We start from the raw sequence: 17,278 nt of genomic DNA, 5'->3' as shown, positions 1-17,278 counted from the left end.
GCTTTCAGTTGTAGGCACTCTAGGCTCCATGGTGTTGTGGTTGACCTTCTTCAACTCCATGTTAGCTTAGTGGGGTAAGTCCAATAAATCAGAGTGTAGGAGTTGAAGTCTGTTGAGGCTCAGGGCCTGGCTATCATGTTGTCAGTCCAGAGATTCTAATCCCCTAAATATATCTCAAACCCCAGCACCAACTACAATTCCAGTAAAGTAGCATGCGAGTCTTGTGAAAAGAGATCCCCTCTGAGTCCAGTTCCATCACGCAGAAACACCAACTCCAAAGAAGGGCCATCTGACATGGCAGTGAGCCCCATCTGTATAATGGGAGATTTTAAACACCACTATCAACTTTGGACAGAACATTTCAAAACAGAATCACTAAAGAAAGAAAATATTTGAACAGTATATTAGAGGAGCTGGATCTAATAGACATATACAGATCATTACACCAGAATACAGCAGAATATACATTTTTCTCAAGGATACATGGATCATTCTCCAAGACAGACCATATGCTAGGCCACAAAGAAAGGCTTAATGAATTCAGAAAGATTGAAATCATACAAAATAATATCTCTGACCACAGTGGAGTGAAGCTGGAAATCTGCAAGGGCCAGAGGCCTAGATTTCACACCAAGATATGGAAATTAAACAGCACACTCTTAGAAAAACAGTGGGTAAAAGAGGAAATCTCAAATGAACTTAATATCTACCTTGAAACTAATGATAATGATAATAAAACATACCAAAATTTATGGGATGCAGCAAAAGCAGTACTGACAGGGAAATTTATAACCATAAATTCATACATCAAAAAAGAAGCAAGAGCAATAATTAAAGAACTGCACATTTGGAGGATTTAGGAAAAAAAACAACAAAGTAACCCCATAGGAAGAAGAAAGAAAGAAAGAACAAAGATAAGAGCAGAACTAAATGAAATAGAAAATAAGAAAGCACTTGAATAGATAAACAAGACCAAGAGCTGGTTGTTTGAGAAGAGGAATAAAAATGACAAGCCCTTAGCTACACTAACAAAGAAAAAAATAGAAAATATGCAAATACACAAAATATGAAATGAGAAAGGAGATATCACCCCTGACCCCACAGAAATAAAGACTATCATAAGAGGATACTTTGAAAAAGTATGTTCCAACAAAAATGACAATTCATAGGAAATGGAGAAATTCATAGAAACACATAGGCAGCCTATACTGACAAAAGAAGAAATTACTGATCTCAACAAACCAATCACAAGTAAAGAGATAAAGTCAGTCTTTAAAAACCTCCCAACTAAGAAGAGCCCAGGGCCAGATGGCTTCACAGGTGAATTCTACAAAACATTCCAGAAAGAACTAACACCAATCTTGCTAAAACTCTTCCAAAAAAACGAAACAGAAGGAACATTTTCAAACTCATTCTATGATGCCAACAATACTCTAGTACCAAAGCCAAACAAAGACACCACAAGAAAGGAAAATTACAGACCAATTTCTCTAATGAACTTAGATGCAAAAATACTTAACAAATACTTGCTAACCATATTCAACAACACATTAAATGAATTATACACCATGACCAATTGGGATTCATTCCAGGTATGCAAGGATGGTTCAACATAAGAAAATCAATGAAAGTAATACACCATATAAACAGATTGAATGAAAAAAATGAGGTGATTATATTTATAGATACAGAAAAAGCATTTGACAAACTACAGCACCCTTTCATGATAAAAACACTGCAAAAAGATTGGAATACAAGGAAATTTTTTGAACATGATAAAGAGTATATATGTAAAACCCACAGCCAACATCGTTTACAATGGTGAAATCCTAAAATTCTTCCTCTAAGATCAGGAACAAGACAAGGATGTCCACTATCACGTCTTCTATTAAACATTGTCTTAGAAGTACTTGCTCAAGGACTGAGGCAAGAACCAGATATAAAAGGCATTCAAATTGGAAACGAAGGAGTCAAAATTTCATTATTTGCAGATGACATGATCCTATACATAGAAAACCCTGAGAGGTCTCCAACAAAGCTTCTAGAACTCATAAATGAGTTTAGTAAAGTCGCAGGTTATAATATCAATGCGCAAAAATCAGTAGCATTTCTGTACACCAATAATGAGCAAGCTCAGGAGGAAATCAAGAAACAAATACCATTTACAATAGTCAATAAAAAAATCAAATACCTAGGAATAAACTTAACTAAAGAGGTAAAGAACTTATACACACAGAACTACACAAGATTGTTCTAGGAAATCAAAGAAGACCTAAATAAATAGAAGAATATTCCCTGTTCATGGATAGGAAGACTAAATATTATTAAGATGTCTATCCTACCAAAACTGATCTACACATTCAATGCAATCCCAATAAAAACCAACACAGCATTCTTTAAGGAACTAGAAAAACTAACTGTGAAATTTATTTGGAAAGGAAAGAGGCCTGGAATAGCCAAAGACATATTGAAAAAGAAAAATGAAATTGGAGGAATCACACTACCTGACTTCAAAACATACTACAAAGCTACAGTAGTGAAAACAGCATGGTATTGGCATAAGGAGAGACACACAGACCAATGGAACCGAACTGAAAGTTCTGACATAGATTCTCATATATATAGCCATATAATATTTGATAAAGCCACCATACACTCTCAACTGGGAGAGAATGGCCTATTCAACAAATGGTGCCTGGAGAACTGGATATCCATATGTAAAAGAGTGAAAGAGGATTACCATCTCACACCTTATACAAAGATCAACTCAAGATGGATCAAAGACCTAAATATAAGAGTCAAGTAATAGGAAATGGCTTCATGAACTTCACACCAAAAGCACACGCAGCAAAAGAACAAATAGATAAATGGGACTTCCTGAAAATTAAAGCCTTCTGGACCTCAAAGGAGTTTGTCAAGAAAGTAAAAAGAGAGCCTACACAGTGGGAGAAAATATTTGGTAACCATATATCAGATAGGAGACTTATAACTTGCATATATAAAGAAATCCTATATCTTGAAAATAAAAAGATAAACAACCCATTTAAAAAATGGGGGAAAGTTTTAAATAGACACTACTCCAAAGAAGAAATACAAATGGCTAAAAAGGACATGAAAAAATGCTCCAAAGCTCTAGCTATCAGGGAAATGTAAATCAAAACTACAATGAGATACCATCTTACTCCCATAAGATTGGCAGCTATGAAAAAAACAAAAGAGTACAAATGCTGGAGAGGATGTGGAGGAATGGGAACACTCATCCACAGCTGGTGGGAATGCAGAAGGATCCAACCATTCTGGAGGACATTTTGGCTGTTGCTCAAAACTAACCATAGATTCGCCATATGACCCAGCATTTCCGCTGCTGGGTATATACACAGCAGAACTGAAAACAAGGACACAAACTGATAGATGCACACCAGTGTTCATAGCAGCATTGTTCACTGTTGCCAAAAGTTGGAATCAACCCAAATGCCCATCAACAGATGAATGGGTCAACAAAATGTGGTATATACATACAATGGAATACTACTTGGCTTTAAGAACAAATACACTACAAACACATGTGATAACATGGATGAATCTTGAGAACCTTATATTGAGTGAAGCAACCCAGGCATTGAAGGACAAATACTACATGACATTAATCATATGAAATAAGTAAACACAAGGTGCCTTAGATAGCTAGAGACTGGATGATAGGCTTACAGGAAATCGTGGTGTAGAGGAAGGATGTAAGCTGACATCTACATGGGTGAATCTGTGATAAGCTGGAGGTAAATATGTGTACCCGGAAGGGATAAAATTGGGGCATAGGGTTACCTTTGGATGGGGCTTTGTGGGTTTTAGGGGGGCTAGGGATAGGCAAATGGGTAATATTGCCAAGAAATTGGGGGGAGTTTGGGGCAACATACGAACATAGAAGATTTTCAGGTATTTGGTTGAGAGTATAATGCTGAGAAAACCTTTTCAAAAATATAATAAGGAAAGTGACCTGTTTAACATCCTTAAAGGGAATAATCTGATGCAGGACAGACTCCTAGGGAATATGTGAATTTCCATTTTGCCAGAGAGGGTTATATCACTGGGTAGAGACCCATATAATGAGAGTGAAGGTATACCCACATCCTGGGGAGGACTGATGCCATCAAATAGAGGGACCTGTATCTCTCAAGAGAAATGGTGGCTCCCAGGGCATTAGGGCAGTTGAGCATGTCAAGCCCTCAACACTGTTGCAAGTATCTCTGAACATGGCTCTTCAAGAAATGAAGATGGACTGTCACTGTAGGCCCTAAGGGGAGGGGGAAATAGGTATTGAATAGATGGAACCAACATAACTGTGAGGGCAATAGAAGTTTTTCATAAGAGTACGCAAGGATGGATATAAGACATGTAAAATTACACCAAAAATACATAGGGGCTGATAGCCTAAAATGTAAATCATAATGTAAAACATAAGACAACTATAAATTTAGAAAATCGTATAGCCTAAAGTATAAACCACAATGTAAACACAAATGTTACTTTGTTTGAAAGCTATTGTCTCAATGTCTGTACATAAGTTTCAGTAAATATGGTATGACTATGTTAAAAGATTATTGCTGTGGAAGGAAAAAGGTTTTATGTTGGATATGTGAGATTACTATATATTGTATATATGAATTACTGTGATCTAAAACTCTTGTGAAGATAAGCTTAATAATTAGAAAAAAGAAAAGAAAAAGATAGGATGTTGAATTTTTCCAAATTAGTATGTACTCTATATCTAACCTTAAAACTCATTGCTATATTCCATTTTACTATTAAGGGAACCTGGCAATATATTGGACTTCACTTTTCAGGAAGTTTTGGATCACAGAGTAGTTCAACAATGGCAGCAGAGGAATACTGGTGTGGTATGTTATTGACAGGGGACATATGGTTGACAGGGAGTTCTACAGGGCATATATGTTTGGATATTTTCTTAGTGGAAACAATTAAAAATAACTACTGAGGGAGTGCTGTATTCCTAACCAGCGAGCTCTATCACAGTCCCTAAGGGAACGGCAACAATCCCCCAAGTGCAACGGCAAAGACAAAAAAGGAATGAAGTTCCAACAATGTGCCCGTGATCCTAATGACTATGCTTCTGAGTCTGTGCACCGGAAATAAGAGCAAGGCCTAAAGCAGTAGTGTGCCTAAGAGTTACCTCCTGAGAGCCTCCGTGTTGCTCAAATATGGCAAGTCTCGAAGCCAAACTCAGCATGTAAATGCATTGCCTTCCCCCCCCCCAGCATGGGACATGACTCCTGGGGATGAGCCTCCCTGGTGCCGAGGAATCACTACCAAGTACCAGCTGATGACGTAACTAGACAATGACCTTGAATAAATGGTTCAACTCGGACCAGCAGAATATCCCTGTCTACATATAATAACAGGAGTTAAAAATGCTTTTTGGCCTAAATCAAGGGGGAAATGGAAAGGACAAATGAGTTTATATAGCTATGAGTCTCTAAAAAAGAGCCTGGAGGTTATCAGAGGGTTTGCCATTATGCACACCTGAGCAGTCTCAGATACAGATAAAGTAGATACAACCCCAGGTATTGGTTCTTCTGAGGGCTACAGAGACCCACAGGTCTTATGGTCATGGCAGATGGAGTTCAGTGCCATGTCAGTTGGCCCTTCTTTGGAGTTTGTGTTTCTGTGTGATAGAGCTGGACTCAGATGTGATCTCTTTTCACAAGCCTTTCCTGTTACTTTATCAGAATTGTAGTTGGTGCGGGGGTTTAAGATATTTCTAGGGCATCTGAATCTCTGGACTGACCACGTGATAGTCAGGCCCTGAGCCTCAACAGACTTCAGCTCCTACACTCTGGTTTATTGGACTTACCCCACTCAGATAACATGGAGATGAAGAAGGTCAATCACCACACCATGAAGCCTAGAGTGCCTACAACTGAAAGCAGGAGGAATGCATCCAGCATCCATGTGGAATCTGAGCCCCCTGTTGACATAGATGTGGAATGGACACAACCAATCTAAGGTCCACAGGATGGAGGGATAGAATATGGATTAGAGTGGACTTACTGATATTCTATTCATGAACTATTGTGGTTAGTATTCAAAGAAAATGTGGCATTGGTGTGGAAAAAGTGGCCATGGTGGCTGCTGGGTGTGGGGAATGGGAGGAAGAGATGAGATGTGGAGGGTTTCTCAGGACTTGGAGTTGTCCTGGGTGGTGCTGCAGGGACAATTACTGGACATTGTAGATCTTCCCATGGCCCATTGGATGGAACGTGGGAGAGTGTGGGCTATGATGTGGACTATTGACCTTGAGGTGCAGCGCTGCTCAGAGATGTATTCACCAAATTCAATGAATGTGTCATGATGATGGAGGAGAATGTTGCTATGGGGGGAGTAGTGGGGTTAGGGGGATGGGGGGTACATGCAGACCTCATATTTTTTTAATGTAATATTTTAAAAAATGAATTAAAAAAAATAAAAACACAAAGCAAAACAAACTCCATTTACCTTTCTCTCTTGATAGCCATTTGGCCCTTTGTGTTTTGAGTATTGTTGAAATTCAGTGTTTCCTGATCCTGGTTTGACCCTTGTTGTGTACCATCAGTTTTCCCTCAGGAAATAGCTGAGGTGTGAACAAAGTGCAGGGTGACACAGAAGGAGGGTTGCTGATGTTGGTGGTGCTGGGGGTAGGAAACGGACATGAAAGTGGAGGAGACCTTGGTACTGCAGATAGAGCTGCTGGCTGAGAAAGGGCACTTGGTAGGAGAAGCAAGGGCTTTCCAGCAGTGGGAAATGGAGCCAGAGACCCAACCCTGGAGGGCACTTCAGGATCAGCTGAGTGGTAGATGGCACCAATAGCCAATTCTCCTGCACTCCCGGCCACCCACAGGAATAACCGTCCCTGCTCCTCTGCTAGGTGCTTGCATGTGATCAAGGAGCCATGTGTGACTCTTCAGGCAGAAGCATGTAAGCACCCATGGCCAGGAGCTCCAAAGACTTCACACTGAAAGGACAACAGCCTGACTGGTGAACCTCCCTCCACCTGGGTTCCTGAGACTGGACTGAGCAGAGCCTCCCTGCCACACACACACACACACACACACACACACACACACACACACACCCCTTGGCATGGGAAGTCTATCTTTACTTTTAGCCACTGTCTCAGTTTGCCAGGGCTAGTCTGACAATACCCCAGAACTGCTTATTTAAGCCCCCAGGTTGAAGGTTCTATCATGTGCCTCTCTGACAGTGACCAGATCAGGAAGGAAAGGCTTGGCCCTGTTGACCCAGTCCTCAGCAAAAGGGCACTGACCATCACTAGCCAAAGCCAATTAGTCTATGGGGTGTAGCAGTGTTCCAAAATGTATTCACCAAATCGAATGAATGTGCCACACTAATGAAAGAGGTTGATGATGTGGGAGGAGTGGAGTGAGGGGGGTGGGGGTATATGGGAACCTCTTATATTTTTTGAATGTAACATTTTTTTTGATCTATGTATCTTTAAAAAATACAACTAAAAAATTGATGGGAGTGGAGAGTGGAGTATATGGGAACCTCTTATGTTTTTTAATGTAACTTTTTGTGTGATCTATTAACTTTAAAAAAAGATAATTAAAAGATTAAAAATTAAAAACCAAACAGTAAATAGAGCTCCACTGACCCAGGGCTTACTGTGAGCCACTGTATGCATGCTAATTACATTCATTCTTATAAGTGGTCCATGAGGTCTGTTCTGTTTGATCTGTCCTAGAATGGCAAAGTGAGTCAGAGAGGCTGTGACTTGTGAAGGCTCCACAGCTAGTCACCGTAGCACTGATACTTCCACCCGGGACTCCTCAGCCTGGGATGTTAACCAACACACTGACTACTGTTAACTGTGCTCCAAGGAAATTGACTTAGGAAGTAATTTGATCAGCGTTGTTAGGGGCTGAAAGTACCTGCAATGAATTTTGGGGCAGTTTGGTCCTTCAGCAAACCTGTAGTACATAATTCACCCTCTTTATGATCAATGATCCCAAGGTCGGAGAAACTGCTCCTGGAGCCCTGGAGTTGATCAGATACCAGTGCCCATAATCCCAGTACCATGGTGAGAACATTGGTACAAATGGACTTTGAAATGCCTTTTGCTGTTCTTGTTGTTTTTAAGGTTCTTTTCTTTAGATTTTAATTAATATTTATTTCAGTTGCATCATTTCCTTTTGGCATACACAAAGCCCCAGAACTTGAATTTGCCTGTAACCGCAGCTAATCAAAACGGCCATGAAATGCTTTAAACACATAAAATACCATTTGAATGAATGTATTCTAAGGACAATTCCCATTTTCCAGGCAGCAGTAAAGCATTAGAGGAGGAGTCAGCGACTTTCTCTGTGAAGGGCCAGGTGGGAACTTTCCTGTCCCAGGGGCTCTGCCACCATCACTCAACCCCAACATCCTACACAGGGAGGATAGAGAAATGAATGGGTGTGGCTATGTCCTAATAAAACTTTATCAAAACTGGCTGGGGGCCAGATTTGGCCCACGGGTTTAGTGTGCCGACAGTGTCATATAGAAAGGTGTGCTTATGGCTCATTCTTGATTTCCCTCCAAGGGGCAGAGCCCCAGTCACTTCCTACCTCCAGGCCCCTCTCCGGCCCTTGTTCAGTCAGCCCTGGAAGGTGGGACTGCTTATCAGACCGGCAAATTCAAAAAGGAGATACTGAGTGTTCAGGCTCACTCTGCCCTTCTCCGTCTTGGGCCTGGCCCGCAGGGGGCAGGGGTTCTGCTCTGCTCTTCACCACATTTGAGATTCAGAAGCTACAAGCCCCACTGTGCAGTCCTCAGTGGTACTTTCCATCAGTGATACCCTATCAAGGAGTAATCTACAATCCACCTTAGGGTGCTATGGAAAGGGACTCCTCAAAGGTACAAACAAACCGGTGTAGCATGAACTCTCTTTGTTATTCTGAAAATCCAGATGAATTTTATATTCTCTCGACAAAGAAGCATTGAACAACTTCAGACACCAAGAGTTCTGGCTTTTTCACTATTATCACATGATGGCCATCAACTCACTGGAAATATCATAGGTACCGTGGACTCAAAATGTAAACCCCACTTAATAAGTGAAACTATTTACAGTTGTTCAAAACCTATTGCTTACAGGAAGAAAATAAACGAAGTGTGTGTTGGCAGAAGGTCGGGAACCCTTCCGTTCCACCCCTCTCCTGTTTCAATGGCTAGCAGAGACAGGTACCTTGTCAGATGCTCCCAGAAGTCCCCTTCCTTCCTTCCTCCATCCAGTCCTTCCACATGCTAGAAGCCAGGCAGAGGGGTACCTCGGATTCAAGAGACATCCCGGGGAGCAGGCTGAGGGCCATGGTTGCTTCAACTGGAAACTATGCTTCTATGTGTGAAGTGAAGCTCATGAGACTCAAGAGGCCTCCCACTAGTACTCCAGCAAGAGTTGACCAGAACTGGGGACTCATCTGGGCACCACTGATATTGAGTGGCTAGGAGAAGAGGAAGGAGGCATTTTTTGGGATTATTTTACACACCATTAACTTCCTTTCCAAGGGAATCTGTGTTCCACGTTATGGGTTGAGCTGTGTACCCCAAAAAGATACCTTTAAGTCCTAATCCCAGGTACCTGGGAACATGAACTTTTTGCAAAAACATTATTGCAAGCAGAATCATTTAAACTGAATGAGGCCGACTGCAGTGGGTGGACCTTTAGTCCAGGATGGCTGGTGTCTTTAGAAGGGGGGTGTGGGCACAGATAGAAGGGGAGGGCGCCATGGGAAGAGAGACTGAGCAGGCCATAGGGTGAATGAGGAGGCACTGAAAACCCAAGGCTTGCTGGCCAAGGGACAGGTGCCCCAGCGGCCAGTACTGACCCACCAGCACAGCCCATGCACTGGAAGCTTCAGTCTGCAGGGCTGAGAGAGCGGTTCCTGGTGTTTTTAGCCACCTAGTTCGTGGCACTTGTGACAGCAGCCTGAGAAAAGTGAGGTGTCCCTCTTCTGGCAGTCCCATCCCTCCAGGAGGCCTGAGGGATAGCCCAGGTGCCCAGCTGTCCTCCAGGCTGAGAGTCTCCAACCAAGGCTTTTATCTAATCAGATGCCCTGAGGAACGCCCTGGGGACAGACAGAAACAATGTTGAAAAGAAAGGAATGGGTGACCTGGACAACTCTGAACACCCTTCTCTTCCTTCCTTTCACCCTCTCTTGGGTGCTTCGGCTGCTTAGACCCCAGAGCTCTTCCCACCATGCACACCTTCCCAGAGGGGCCGGGCCAGACGGTGCAGACCTATTCCTGGTTGTCGGTGGGTGGGAAGGCGGCCCGAGGGTTCCCGTGGTGGCACAGGACCGTCCATTAGCCTGGCTGCTTATTCACAGCCCCAGGAACCACCGCACATACTGCTCAGGGGGACGCATCCTGTACGCTCCCTTTCTAGACTCTTCGAGCACCCCCGGATTGCCGCGGGGCCCCTCCAGCTCTGGGGGGAAGGGGTTCCTCTGTGTCTCTCAGTACTAGAAGCTCTGCTCTTTCGGGTCCAGGTGCCCGTCCCAGCGACCCCGCCAAGCAGCCCCTGCCCCCTCCACCCCCGGGCGCCCCATGGAGTCTTCCTGGTGAGCACTCCCTCCTTGCCCCCCACCCCCCCACCGTCACTTGACCTCCCCGGTAGCCCTTTCCTACTATGATGTCCTGCTCCCACCCCCACAGAAGCATCCCCCACCCTGCCCGGGCCCCGCCCCCACCCCCTGCCTGGTCCCCAGACCCCTTCCACGCGGTGCCGCTGGGTGTCCAGTCCCCGCTCCGGGTGACACAGCCCCGCCCCAGCCCCTCCCTGGCAGGGGACCCCTGCCCACAGCACCGCCTCACCCCCGCCGCTCGATGCCGCCCCTCCCCTCTCACCCTGGTCTGGCGGGAGAAGTAGCTGCGCTCCTCGGGGTCCAGGCGCCGCGGCGGGAAGTAGCTGAAGGCGACAGCGCCGAGGTGGGCGGCGGCCGGGGCTTGCCCCGCAGCGTGGCGGCGGCGATCTCCTCGTCCCCCAGGCCGCCCCGATCCAGCTTCTCCGCCCCTGCCAGGTCGGTCCCACCCGGCCAGGGGCGCGGCCCGAGTCCGCCGGCCAGGCTGCCCCGCGCCCGCGTTCGGCAGTTGCCGGGAAACCGCAGCCTCACGTCACAAAGCTGGGCGGGGAGCGCAGGGCCTGGGGCGCAGGGCCGAGGGCGCAGCCGGGATGGGGATGGGACCGTGCCCTCCCGTCTCCCTGAGGGTCCCTGGAGCGCCCACTTGGGACGCGAGGAGCCGCGTCTGCTGGACTGGCGGTCTGCGCCGGCTTGCCCTTGCCCTTGCCCTTGAGCTCAGGGAGGGTCCCAAGCCGGCTGTCTGGAAGAAGTGCAGGCCACCCGCGCGCTGCATCTGAAACCCTCCAGGAGCCGCGGAACAGTAGTGGAAGAAACAGGTGGAATTCATTGCCATCGTATATTAACTCTGTGTCCGCAGCAGCATCGTGTCAACGTGCAACGAATCAGTTTTCAGCGCCTCGGTCACCACGAGGGGTCACCGCTCACGGTACTGGCAGGTGCGGCACGAATCGAATCCAGCTAAGTAATATCTGGGAATACTGAGCTGTTCCGCAGCGCTCTGCTGTTTGTTTTCTTTCTTTTTTTTTTTTAAAGATTTATTTATTTATTTAATTTCCCCCCCCTCCCCTGGTTGTCTGTTCTTGGTGTCTATTTGCTGCGTCTTGTTTCTTTATACGCTTCTGTTGTCGTCAGCGGCTCGGGAAGTGTGGGCGGTGCCATTCCTGGGCAGTCTGCTCTTTCTTTTCACGCTGGGCGGCTTTCCTCACGGGTGCACTCCTTGAGCGTGGGGCTCCCCGACGCGGGGGACACCCTTGCGTGGCAGGGCACTCCTTGCGCGCATCAGCGCTGCGCATGGCCAGCTCCACACGGGTCAAGGAGGCCCGGGGTTTGAACCGCGGACCTTCCATGTGGTAGAAGGACGCCCTAACCACTGGGCCAAAGCCAAAGTCCTGTTTCTTGAGTCAAATGCTGGTTTGGCCCAGTGGTTAGGGCGTCCGTCTACCATATGGGAGGTCCGCGGTTCAAACCGCGGGCCTCCTTGACCCGTGTGGAGCTGGCCATGCGCAGCGCTGATGCGCGCAAGGAGTGCCCTGCCACGCAAGGGTGTCCCCCGCGTCGGGGAGCCCCACGCGCAAGGAGTGCACCCGTGAGGAAAGCCGCCCAGCGTGAAAAGAAAGAGCAGCCTGCCCAGGAATGGTGCCGCCCATACTTCCCGTGCCGCTGACGACAACAGAAGCGGACCATTGACTATGGGGTGCAGTGATGCTCAGAGATGGACTTACCAGGTGCAATGGATGTGTCATGATGATGCGAGAGAGTGTTGCTGTGGGGGCGGTGGGGTTGAATGGGACCTCATATTTTTCATAATGTAATTAAAAATAATAATAAATAATTTAAAAAAATAAAACAAACTGATTGCCAAAAAAAAAAAAAAGAAACAAGACGCAGCAAATAGACACCAAGAACAGACAACCAGGGGAGGGGGGGAAATTAAATAAATAAATAAATCTTTAAAAAAAAAAAAAAAAGAGGTGCGTTCCTTTTGTCGAAAATTCACTTAATTCTAAAGCCTCGAATGTGTGTGTGTGTATCAGTAAAAAGGAAAAGGGGAACAAAACTGGCCTTGGGAATACTTTAACCAGGGCGGCTCTACGAAGACGGGCTTTGAAACATAAATGATAATGAGGAGCCAGACTTGTGAAATCTGGGGAACAGTGGGTCATTCCAGACAGAGGGAAGAGCATCTGTGGTGGCCCTGAGGCCGAGCCCATTGATGTGCAGGCGGCAGAAAGGGAGGAGAAGGGGTAGGCAGCAGGGAGTGCAGGTGGACAGGCAGGCAGGGGAGGGGTAGCACTCAGGCCGGGACCAACGAGCACCCCTCTCAAGGGGCTTCTTGCCTGCAGGTCCTTGATTCAGGCAGAGGTTTTAGAGATTTTTCAGTACCATGTCCTTGATGCTAATTAACAAAAACAGTAACCACACATTCACAGTGGCACCCCTAGAAGTAGAGGACCCTAGAAGTATGATACCCCTAGAAGTACAGCACACTAGCAGAAGGGAACCCTAGAATTATGGCACCCCTAGAAGTATGACCCAGCAAGCCAGTCTGTGCTTCTCCTACCCTTCCTTACATGTACCCTCACCAAAAGCTGTGTCAATAAAATCTGACTGGAAAAGAAAGCACCCTAGAACCTCTATGAGAAGCGATGATAGCACCTGCCATTGACTAAGCATTCCCTTCACTGTTTGCCAGGTGCTGCCCTAAGCAATTCCATGGCATGTTTCATTGACTATCCTACAATATTTAGACTACACTTGTTTGAAATTTTGGGGATATCTCAGCCTCCAGAGGTGCTCAGTTCACCAATGAGCCAAAATCCCTTCTGGATTTGTGGCCCAAGCCCTTGTGGTGTGGAGTATTTTTGGAGGGAACTGACTGCTCTTCTTCCCCAGGACTATCTCAACTACACTGATTTCTGCTCCTCCCTAGTCTTCCTTCCATCTGACAAGCATTCCCCAAGTTCCCTATGCACCAGCCTACGAAGGCTTGGAAGGCAGCAACTTTAGGACCACACTCTCCACAGGCACCTCTCCCAGCAGCACCATCCCTCTGCTTCCAGGCCTGGCTCAGGCAAAGTGCTTCTTCACTGGGAGGAAGGTAAGCAGTGCAAGAGAAACTGCTCCCCTTTTGCTCAGCCGGAACTGTCACTGTACCGTTCTGCAGCTACTGCTCTGCCCAGCAATTACAGGATCCAGGGACCATCCAGAGTTTCAAGGGTGGCCAATAAATCTACTAAGTTTTGCTGCCCCCTACTGACCGGAGAATACCTCCATTGCTTAAGATGTGATGCTCACAAGTACAGCTCTTTTTAATCATATTCCTTTCTCTGCTTTAATTTTGAAGACTAATGGCAAGAAGATGCTGTGTTCAAAATTATCTTCAAATGCATGGCTCCAATACTTCCAACAGGGACACTGGGAAATGTTTTGCTAATCTCTAACCATTTATGTGAATGTCACCTCAAATTCTTCAGGGTCATCATCAGAGACCATTGCTACGCAGTGAATACTAAAATGGTTTGAATCTTGGTTTCACTTGCTACTAGATGTCACCTGCTTTGTCTAACATCACTACAGAGTTGGTGGGCAGAGTATATGAGGAAGTCAGATGGCCCCAGCATTATCGCCCATTTGGCTTGTGTCTATAGAAACATTAGAATTAGATATACATGAGGATTCGGGTCGTAAGGATTGGACTTTGAAATCTAACAACTTGTCAAATCCCTCCCCTTGTAGTGGGATGGTTAGTGAACGGAGCAGTCATGTACTCAGTAGCTTAAATTTTTCATAACAAGCACATGCATTCTTGCAGGATGAAACATTTTAAGCAGTTGCAGAGGGAGCGCCAGCCCCGTGGCCTGACTTTGCTTCATGCTTTGCACAGTGTGCTGCGGCCGGCGCCATGTCTCAGATGCTCCCCATCCATGGCAGCCTGCAACTCAGGAACCCACCCAAGGGCCTCCTCTCACTCCCTGGGCTGGCCTGAAGTCTCATGCACTCCCGCAGAGGTTTGCAGAATGCCGGCTGCACATCACTGGAATGTGGACTCACTTATCTCTTTGTCCCACACAACTGCTAAGGCAAGCACAGGGGATATTTTCTCCTTTACCCTGGAGCACTTAGCACAACACCTGGAATCCCTTATATGATAGATGTGTGAAGTGGGCAGGGGGAGGCCAGATGAGGCAAGGGCTCCATGGAGGAGGGAACTGAAAGAGCAATGCAGGAAAAGGCCATGATGGATGAGGACCTGAGTGGAGAGGGTGGAGGAATGTTCTAGGCTGCACGTTTTCTTCACATTATTCACAACCACATTACCAATGTGCATGGCAATGTAGTCAGGTCTCCCCTCTTTACACTCTAAACTCAGGGTTTACTTTCATACCAAGGGTGAGCTGAGAAACAAGGAGGATGGACTAGAGTTGTGGGTTGGTGGGGGAGGGCTGCAAGGTGGGGCAGAGAAGGACAAGAGAGCTCAGAGAAGACAGAAGTGACACTGGGCTTGGTCTCGGTAGCAAAGAGGGACTGTGGAAGGGTTTCTGAGGCATAGAATGATCCAGAACAGGGCTCAGGCCCAAAGCCATGAACTGCATGAACTGTAAGTAAGTACTGCTAAGAACTGTAAATGAGACCACTTCACATGTTTCCAAGATGTGAGAGTCCTTTCAGCCTGGCCCCCAGGTGAGTGGCAATTCACTTGGGCATATGAACACATCCAAATCGATTGCATCTCTCTCCCGGTCAATCTTTAATTTGATTCTATATGTCTCATTCCTTCTCTGCAAAGAAGCATAAAATTTTAAAGGGAACTTTGAGCTCTAGAACTCATAGAGTTTCAATAACCTATGCTAAAGATTAAAAAAACTTTAAAAAGTAAAGATAAAGAGATCTAAAAAGTTACATGTGATGGTTAATCACCATCCAGTTGGTGCCGAGTCATTGGATGATGCAAGCCCTGGCCTGCCACTGTGAGGACATTCTGTCGGTAACTTTAGATTATTAGGCAGTTGGTTGCATCTAAGGCTGGTTACATCCACAAACAAGGGTGACTGCCTTCAGCAATGAGGGGAGTCCCATCACCCCAGCAGCTGGAGGTCTTAAAGCAACACCAAGTCTCTCAGCAGTCACAACTCCTTTCTCTACTTCTCCAGCTTCTCCCGAGGAAGTCATCTCCTGTGCTGTTTCCAATGCATGGCCTGCCCTAGGAAATCTGAACTTGCCTATCCCCAGGGTCACTAAGCCAATTCTACTAACAAATCCCTTCCTATTTACATATGGCCCCATATCCTATTGGCTGTTTCTTCAGAGAAACCTAATACTGGTAGAAATGCAGACATTACTAGCTAATATGTCTTGTGATTACTTTGTGGTGGGCCTTTTGCTAAATGTTTTTATGTGTATTAACTCATTTCATCCTTATTTTCTGATTAGCCATTTGGAAATGAGGCCCAAGGTTATACAATTTGCAAGAGAGGTTGAAATCAACCCCACGTGCCTGACTCCTGAACACAGATTCTCAGTCCTCTGCTGCATCGCTGCTCAGACCAGGTTCAAGTCTCATCTTCACCCGTGGTTCTGTACCCAAGGCACACATTGACCATCTCTGAGCTTTGGAGAGGGAACACTGCCCAAGTCCAAGGCCCCTGGAAGTCATACAGGCCTGTGTTCAAGTGCTTAGCATGGAGCTCGGCACAGAGCAAGTGAAAAGTAAATGGCAGCTACTTCCCCTGTTCAAGGTCCCAGAAATAGCCGGAGGTAGAAACCCAGTCTCCTAACTCTGCAGCCCTTTCCACACCTGCCTGCCTTGTCTCACTCTCCCCTTAAGCTTTAACCTGAGCGTAATGGGCATCTGTACTTCACTAAATACAATGTAATTCACTCATGATTTACATTTTAGAAGATTTCCCCCACAATCAAACCTGCCCCCTCACAACCCTCCCTAAATTTACTTTACTTCATTGTACATTTAAAAGAAAAGCTCCTGAATACATATATATTTAAGATTTTATTTTAATTGACCCCCCCAGTTGTTTGCACTTGCTGTCTGCTCATCTTCTTTTTAGGAGGCACTGGGAACAGAACCTGGGGCCTCCCATGTGGGAGGGAGGCACCTAATTACTCAAACCACCTCTGCTCCATTTGATATGTCTCATTGTGTTTCTTCACTGTGTCTCTTAGTTACATCACTCACTGCATCATCTGGTTGCATTAGCTCACTGTGTCACCTTGTTGCATCTGCTCACCAAGTCAGTTCGTCCTGCAAGGTGAAGCCTGCAGGAGTCACAAAAGTCAGCAGAGGAGGTTCTACTGTATCCTGTGAGTAGGAAAGAGACAAGGTTTTTGATCACAGGCTGGCATGCTGAGGGTTTTCAGAAGATTAGTCTGGGGTGTGCAAGATGAACTGGATAAGAGTAAGCTAGAGAGGAAACCGGGGAGCAGACTAGCACCAATACCTTAGAGAACTTGGGAAACTCATCTACATTCTAGTCACTCATCATCATAATGCCTTATTAAGTAACTTACAAAGGAAACAATAAAGTCTTAGGCATTAGGGAGTGATGAAGATATTGGTTTTAGTGAGTCATCTTGTCCATTCTTTCCCTTATACCAGGGGGAAATTAAAGCAGATATTCCAATAATTT

This window comes from Dasypus novemcinctus, unplaced genomic scaffold, assembly GCF_030445035.2.
Source record: "Dasypus novemcinctus isolate mDasNov1 unplaced genomic scaffold, mDasNov1.1.hap2 scaffold_69, whole genome shotgun sequence".
NCBI classification, from domain to species: domain Eukaryota; kingdom Metazoa; phylum Chordata; class Mammalia; order Cingulata; family Dasypodidae; genus Dasypus; species Dasypus novemcinctus.
The sequence above is the reverse complement of the archived record's forward strand: the minus strand, read 5'-3'. Positions refer to the sequence as shown.